Genomic DNA, 8,954 nt, shown 5'->3' with positions numbered 1-8,954 from the left:
CCACCCTGTTTTTTCCACATTTTCCATTGTATTTTCGCTCCTATTAGTCGTAGCGTGATGGTTTATAGCCTAAAGCCTTCCTCGATTAATGGTTTATTCAACACAAAAAGTTTTTTTTCAATTTGGACCAGTAGTTCCTGAGATTAGCGCGTTCAAACAAACAAACAAACTCTTCAGCTTTATATATTAATATAGATAGATTACACTAAACGGTCTTTCAATGCTCTGCGGGTCCAATACAATAATGCCTTCAGAGTACTTTTGGGACGGCCGCGATTTTGTAGCGCACCAGGGTTGTTCGATGATGCAGGTGTTCCTGACTTCGGTTCACTATTGAGACAGCGTTCAGCATTACTGATGCGGAGAGTACGCGACAGTTCCAACAGTCGGGTTGCTGTTGCAGCTGGACATGTAGATAGCCCCATATTGTGGCGCTGCATGACCAGACATCGACCAGCATTTAGTTATATTAAATTAATTTTAAAGTAGCTTCCTGTTTAGAATTTATATAAATACATAACTATGGACTATTATGAAATAAGTCTGAAATAAATAGATATTATTATTTATTATGTGAGCTGATTCGTTACTAAGTAGGTACATATCCTGAAAATATGGCATTTGCAGTTTTTCTTTGAAAAGCAGCGTAAGTATATCCTCGTTGAATGAAAAAATACATACGGCGATTTTAGTCTGTTCAACACGCCTTGCCTTTGCTTTACTTGCTTTCCATGCGATAATTATCTAATGTTAATACATGTCAAATTGCAAACACGCGAAATTATCGAAGGATATATGTTACATGATTATACTGGATAATTACATAATAACACAAACGACTGCTGTACAATAGGCTCCGTTTCGTAGTAATCGCAGTAAATATTACAGACCAATTTACAAACAAATAATTGCCAACAATTATGTCGACTCAGCGGTGTTGCCAGCATAAAAATTATCGATATTACTATTTATTGCCATATAGATAGTAAATAACCTTTAACGATCTTTATGGACGTGACCTAAATTGCGCAGAAGATGCGGGTTCGAGTCCCGCATGGGAACAAATAGTACAGTTTACTATTACTCGAGAATACTACAAGATAGTCTGTAAAATTCTATAGTACGTATAGGTATGTTAGTTCTGACAAAGTATTCAGTAAATCGTATTTGCATTTTGCTCTGCCGGTTGTAACATTAAATAACAAAAATAGACCTTGAAATCTGCGGTATAAAGGTCAATTTTAAAGAGCTTTCAGCTTTACTTACGATTGTGATACATATATCTAGGTAATAGATAAAAGTATCGTACTCCTCATTTCTCCTTAGATTTCGTCTGGTTGGTCTTAAAAAAGGTTAGTCAAAACGATAAGAAAACTTTACTGATGGAATATTTCAGGCAACTTCTTGACTAGGTAGTACCTATTTATTTATTTTAATTAACTCTAATTTATTGCACGTATGGCCGAGTGCTTGAGGTCACCAAGCTAAACCCACTGTGCGCTTCGTGTCGCGGGTTCGATCCCTGCATAGGACAATCAGTTTGTTGTGATCTACAAATGCTTGTTCTGAGTCTGGGTATCTTGTGTACGTGATTTATACGTTTATTTATTTTATTTATTTATTATTATAGAAAAGGGATACAATATTTTTATAAAACAATCTCCCACAAAAACGGTTTAGCGGTTTGTCTGTATAGAGTAGAGGGAGTCGTGGTTTATAAAAAAATACATCAGACAGTTAGGTCTGGAGTCCATAATAGTATTGAGTGCTTAAGTGAAAACTTTTACGCTTGGCAACAGAATATCGATCCAATTAAGGGATATCATGAATTCCCTTGAGCAACACGAAATGTCAGCCATGCAAGTTTATCCGCGCTCAAAGATTTATCGTATGCTTTATTTGCAAAAAAACATCCTATAACAGATAAATAGCTACACAAAGAAGTAGTTAGTTATTCAACTGTTTTTAGGATTCCGTGTCTAAAGGGTACAAACGGAATCCTATTACTGGCGGTGTTTGTCCTTCCGTCCGTCATCAGGATGTATCTCATAAACTGTGATAGCTAGACAGCTGAAGTTTTCACAAAATATGTTTTGTTCCACTGCACTGCTTCTATAACATCGAGTACTAAAAATAAAGATTAAGGTAAGCAATGCCTGTTACGGTCATGAAGTTGTTGGTATGTATTGTATGTAACACAAAAATTTGAGGTCCCACAAATTTTTGTATCATCCAGCCGATTTATTTATTTGAAGCGTTTTTGAGTATTTGAACGGAACCCACGGTGCGGCGAGGTCGACTTGCACTTGACCGATTTTATTTTTAAGTGGTATCCATTGACATCATACTAAGTTCTTAAGTATGAGTCAGTTATATTTAAGATTTGCAAACTGTTCCGCACTGTAGACAAAACCTGTTAAGAGTGACATAATGGTTTAAATATCTACTGTAATCCGAGGGTCTGTTTAATTCTGTATGTTGGTACTAACTCAACTAAGTATAGGTAAAATGTACGTACATTTGTGGAAATTACTCAAAATCGTATTTTGACTGTTACGCAATGCAAAATCTAAATAGAAAAACTAATTACTAAACTTATTGGAATACCGTACGGGGTGGGACACTCACTGTCAATACAATGAATTTCCAATTATTGTGTTGACAAAATGCTTAGGAGAATACGAATACGGAATAGTGTTAATTTAATTCAATTGCCATTCATCGGCCATTGTAAATAGGAGTAATGGGGCTCTGACGGGGCGTCTTTCATAGTTTTTGAAATAGCAGACAGTACCTTCTTATACTTACCAGTTTTTTATTAAAGACGCTTGTAAAACGTCATTAAGAGCCCCAATTCTGCTATTTACAATGGCCGATGAATGGATGAAATTTGGCTTTTTTTAAAGGTAAGTATTAATAATTGGAAATTTAGTACAGGACGGTACACTCAAGGTCAATTCATAACTTCCAATTATTGTATTAGCAAAATGCTTAATAGAAATGCAGAATAGAATAAGTTCAAATTTTATCCTATTGCTATTCATTCATCGGCCATTGTAAATAGCAGAATCGAGGCCCTGATTGTACCAACGTCTTAGAATCTTGTTTAATATAACGACACACACTTGACCCATTCTACCGGATCACTCTGAAGCGAGTCCTTGACGAATTTTGAAGATATTCGTCAACATCCACGTTCACAAAAGTTGATATTTATTTTACCTGTAAACCCTTGAAATTGTCTCAAGGTTTCTACAGATGTGGCAGTAGCAGTGACATTCAGATGTGAATTCTTCACTGTCCTAGCCTTTTCCCGACTATGTTGGGGTCGGCTTTCAGTCTAACTAGATTCAGCTAAGTACCTACCAGTGTTTTACAAGGAGCGACGGATTATCTGACCTCCACAACTCAGTAACCTGGGCAACAGGATACCCCGTAGTTTGACTGGTTGTCGGACTTTCTAGCTTCTGACTACCTGTAACGACTGTCAAAGATGTATGAATAACAGCCGGGGCCCACAATTTAATTTGCCTTCCGAAATGCGGAGGAATTCGTTATTATAAAGATAGTCACCCATCTACGGAACAACCGCGTCAAGCGTAGCTTAATGTGTGATCGATACACTTATGCAGTTATAGCTTTGCCATGAGTTCCTCAGATGAGAAGTATTCACAAACAAACATATATATACAAAATATTTTTGCGATAGTCTGTCAAAGGGAATCTTGACCGTTGAGCTTCGAGCTTTGTGACATCATCATCTCAAGGCCATAAAAGACAGAGATTAAAATAATAGGAATTGATTCTTTGTAATAACCGTTGATAAAATATTGTTTTGTTTTGAAAGGTATTAATGTATTTGTATTGACGTCATTCTCTTTCGTAATACTTTGTTGTTGTTGAGTAAAAGGTTTATTCCCTGTATCTCGAGATTTTTTATGATTATCTTTTGAAGTGTAGTCTCTGTCTTTTCCTTTCGCTTTGGCAGAGGTGAAGGGTCAGAAGAAATACCTAGATTTTAAACCGCAAAACGAGGGGGTTTAGAAGTTTGACGTGTATGTCTATCTGTCTGTAAACTCTGTAGCATCATAACTCCCGAACGGATTAAGCGATTTCAATATAATTCATTTTCTATTAAAGTCGAATTTGTGTATTTCTTAGGTATATTTGATAAAAATCGATTCAAGGCGTCTAAAAGTTGCGGGGGTGTAAGTAGGAAAGAATAACCGAATATCTGCAATAATACACGATCGGGGTCACAAATAAACTGACTGAAATTGATGAGAAAATTGGTTGTGGGTTATTTTTTGGGGTTTTTTAATGTTTATATTACCTTGTTGACTTTTGACGGCACTGATAGCCGAGTAGGATCACCACGCCAAACACTGTGCTCGACGTGTCTTGGGTTCGATTCCCGCTTATGACAAGCGTTTGTGGGATTTACATGAGACTTGATTTTTTGTAAAACACCGGCTGCACAAGGATTAAATGCCTTGGGGCGGCAGACGTTTAAAAAAAGAATAATAAATAAACTGGACAAGGTTCATGAGTACTGAATGTCAAGAAATAGTTCTTCAACGACTTGGAAATACGGTGTCTTAATTACAACGATATTTTAGCTCGGAATATCTTGGGTCGGTCACGAACTAAACAGTGACAAATGCACAAAACTTTGGGCAGCCTTGAACCGCACTGTTTGCACCCGTTGCCATGGCAACTATCATGACGCTCATTCCTTTTGTAGCAATCACTTGATGCTTATATTTATTTATGATATTCAGTCACTTTTAATAAGTGTTATCCTAATGTTTACCTAAACTATGTTAACGTACCCTTCAGCTATTTAATAATAATATAACCTACAGCCTACTTATATACGTCCCACTGCTGGGTTTCTCAGTGGTGTCTAAGAATATCAAGAAAGTACAGATATCTTTGAAAAAGTCATTTTTTTACGTTTCTTGCTTTATTTCACATAGTCTATAACGTTCATAACCACAATTCATATGCACAAAGAAATCCAGACTCATCACAAACATTCGTGGATCACGCAAACACTTGTCCTACGTGGGGATCGAAGCCGCGACACGTCGCGCAAAGTGGGTTTAGCGTGGTGACCTCAACCACTCGGCTATCTGTCGATTAAGTCTTTGTAGTCAAGAGTTGAGTGGTCTCCAACCTGCTTTAAGTTACTTTATATGATGCCTAAGAAAAGCGTTGCTTGCCCTGAGTGACGTCACACTGTGTCAGATGCTACACACCCATTCACCTCGTACTCGGTGTTGTAAACAATCATATTTTTTTTGGAAAAACAAAGCACAAAGAATCTTTCAAAATCAATTCAAAATGGTGATCTAATTGTATTCGTAAAATACTGTCTAATATTCATGACTAGCTGCGTCTCGCGGATTCATCTCTGCTTAATCTTCTTTTGGTCATGTGGTTTCTTAACATAATAATTGGCTAAACAGTCTTTCGGTTTTATTTTCAATGTCCCTTCTGCTATATGGTAGTAAACAGCTTTATTAAAAATAGCAATCCTAAAAATAAGAACGTGGTCCTAACATAATAATATATTTTTTGATAAACTAAGTAATAAGCATTTTTATGATACGTCTACACCCCTTTTGAACATTGACTGTTATAAATTATGTTCCTCATTCTCGTAATAAAAATGACTGCCGCCCGTTTAGAACATTAACTGTGACTTCGTAGTATATTCTGTGTCGTGACATATCTGACACACCTACTTCTTGATATCTCTGCATCAGCCTTTGGTTGTCTGTTAGAGAATGCCTCAGGCATTAAGCCCGCCATTGTACGTGAATTGTATAAGAGGTATAAATAAATAAAAACATATTTTCGATATTATAACCAATACCTCAACTTCTTTAATTTGATACGTTAATAGCTCGGTCGTCCCCACATCGTGTCGTGTCATCTAAATCCTAATACCCCCACGGCGCGCCGCTTGGGCCCGCGCCCGCCGCCGCTCGGGCACACGCCGGCAGTCGCAGCCTGACTGCGGAACAGCCAACACCGTGAGTACATCTTACTGTAAACTATCGAACACCGAATGTTTCAACACAACACCTACCTTGAAATTTAACAAACATTTTTACACATTTCCATTCATTTTTGTGTGTTATTTTTACGTTGATTGTGTTTTGTGAAAGTTAATTGAATATTGATTCCTAGTGATTGATGTTTTTAATTATTTATTCATACATTTAGATCGATATTTGTGGAAACTTTTAGTAAGGGCTTCGACGAGCTACTAGGATATTTATGTTTGTGTTAAATTATGCCGTCTGTTATTTGACTTGGAAAAAATACTAGAAGTATCGCTTTTAAAAAAGTTAAATTGTTGAAATTAATTTGGCGTTATTTTAAACTTGTGAAGGTAAATTGTATATTCATAAATGTTTCAAATATTATTCACATACCACAAATAAAACTAAGTTAAAGTATTAAAAGTTTTTTGTAATCTATTGATTGAGTAAAACCTGCTTAATACTGAACTAGGTGGATTTAAAAGTTTTTTGCCAAAATGTGATAGTAAATATAATTATATAAACACTGAAACTGGTTCATACCTTGGCGAGTTAAGTAATAGTTATTTAATCAGACTCGCGCGCTGTTCATTATTTGTGTGAATACACCGGAACTGGATCGATAGGAACGTATTTATTTCGATATTACGAAGTGATTGATGGTTTGTGTACCGGTGATAGCGGAAGTGTTAGCTTGTATGTATCGCTCCCACTTCGGTCTTGGGTTCGAGTCCAATTTCAATTAAGATGTTAGGTATAACGTATATCGTGCACCTCCGTTTATTCAGTACTAGCTGTTGCCCGCGACTTCGTCCGCGTGGCTAGAAGATTTAAGTTATGATTTATACCTGCCCTGTTTTTTTCACATTTTCCATCGTATCTTCCCTCTTATTAGTCGCAGCGTGATGGTATATAGCCTAAAACCTTCCTCGTTGAATGGTCCATTCAATACAAAACTATTTTTTCAATTTGAACCAGTAGTTCCTGACATTAGCGCGTTCAAACAAACAAACAAACTCTTCAGCTTTCTAGATTAGTATAGATTTGGATTTCTAAATTTCTGAATTGTTTAAAAGGTACGGATTTTTATTTTTACATAAGTATGAAGGCGACTGAATATTTTTAATGTTGGAATAGTTGAATATAGAGTCAGTGGGTACAAAGAATTAAGTCTGCGTCAATGAATTTCTTTGTACTGTAATTACTCTGTGTCAAATTGTTCTGGACAGTGCGTCATAATTCATTGACCTAACTATTTGATTTTAAAGTAAATGATTTTATAATTGGTATTGAATATTGATGATAACCTGCTATGTAAAGATAAGTTATAGTTTCTTTATCCAGACTTATCTTTGTAAAAGTTATACTGATTTTTTATGATGGTGTTTGATATGACTGTTGGGCTGCCAACTCTAAGGTCGTAGATTCGAATCCCCGCACGCACAATGTCTTTTCAAATCCGTAGAATACACTTGTTAAAGTGTCAAACGCCAAAGTCTGTATGTATGGATGTTTGTTCTTCTGTCACGCAAAAACAACTGAACGGATTTAGACGAAACTTGGTACACAGATAGTTTATAACCAAGATTAACACATAGGATCGTTTTTAACACATTTTTATGTTCCAATGAGATCACTTTCGATTCATAGCGGGCGGGCCGACTAGTAAATAATATTACTTTTACGAAAAAATTGTATCGGTATTGAAATATCGTTGGCAATGCAAAATCTTAGCTTTGTTTCACAGCTGTGACTATTACTTCTATCTCTAGGACTTTACGCAACGCAAGCATGTCCAGATATTAATAAATATCAAAGACTAGCTGTTGCCCGCGACTTCGTCCCCGTGGGTAGAAGATATAAGTTATGATTTAGGTATACCTGCCCGGTTTTTTTCACATTTTCCATTGTATCTTAGTTCCTATTAGTCACAGCGTGATGGTTTATATCCTAAAGCCTTCCTCGACGAATGGTCTATTCAACACAAAATTAATTTTTCAATTTGAACCAGTAGTTCCTGAGATTAGCGCGTTCAAACAAACAAACAAACAAACTCTTCAGCTTTATATATTAGTATAGATTAAATTGCATTTAAAGGCGTAGAGCCTTTCTCCCCAGATATCAACATTAGATAGGATCTTTCTATAGTTAGACTTCCTAATGCTCTTTGCCCTAATCCTCTCTCCTCGCGTATAACCGTGCAGTATCTTGTGCAACACCGATGATCTAACAACTGGATACATTACTATATTACTACCATACTGGACTCAGCTTCATCGTAAATGTAATTTATCATCAGACGTCTATTAGCTAAGACGTTGCGTACTTATTAGACTAGGTTAAACAAGTTACTTCTCTTGTATTAGGTGTTAATTTATGTATTGGGTTCTAGGGCCTCTAATTCTAGCATCGAAACCCCTTAAACTTAGTAAAAATATACTCAAATTAATTTTCCCACTTTTTATACACTCACTTTTCTTGTTGGGATTTCGTTCCGGTTGGATTTTTGCAACTCAATTTTGAGGCATTTCCCGAAGAGCTAGCAGGCTGAAATTTTCAGTGTAATTTCAAACCCGATTATTTGAACCCATTTGTCGATGTACGTAGTTTGATGTAATTTACCCATTTATTCGGAGCCCACATAAAAAAAAAACGGACAACTTCAAACAAACCAAACAACTTCAAAAAAAAACAACTTCAAAACATATACATCTAATCATTAAAATTCTTAATTCAAATAAACTTCTCTTGATGACCGTCTATATTTCAGTGTTGTCATCGCTAATCTCACATCACATCGAGAGCTCTTGAGCTCGACGAGTGCGACTCGCGACTCGTGACAACTTGTGTGAAAGCCGTAAGGGCGTACACACACTGACCTCAGGTCTAGCACTCGTCGCT

The 8,954-nt window shown here is 36.4% G+C and overlaps 1 protein-coding gene across 2 annotated transcripts in view; it reads left to right on the top strand.

Annotated features, from left to right (window-relative positions):
- Window positions 1-5,744: 5,744 nt before the first annotated feature.
- The window catches only part of LOC113494807 (aminopeptidase N-like), a 38,236-nt gene continuing 35,026 nt past the window's right edge, over window positions 5,745-8,954 (top strand). Inside the window, exon 1 of one of the 2 annotated variants that reach the window (XM_026873283.1) lies at window positions 5,745-6,041. The gene's annotated coding sequence lies outside the window, so the exon portion shown is untranslated. The remainder of the gene's footprint in view (window positions 6,042-8,954) is intronic. The other variant, XM_026873285.1, reaches the window with a different exon arrangement.

Source organism: Trichoplusia ni, chromosome 6 (assembly GCF_003590095.1).
Source record: "Trichoplusia ni isolate ovarian cell line Hi5 chromosome 6, tn1, whole genome shotgun sequence".
In the NCBI taxonomy this organism is placed as follows: Eukaryota; Metazoa; Arthropoda; class Insecta; order Lepidoptera; family Noctuidae; genus Trichoplusia; species Trichoplusia ni.
This window is presented reverse-complemented; position numbering and strand designations above follow the sequence as displayed.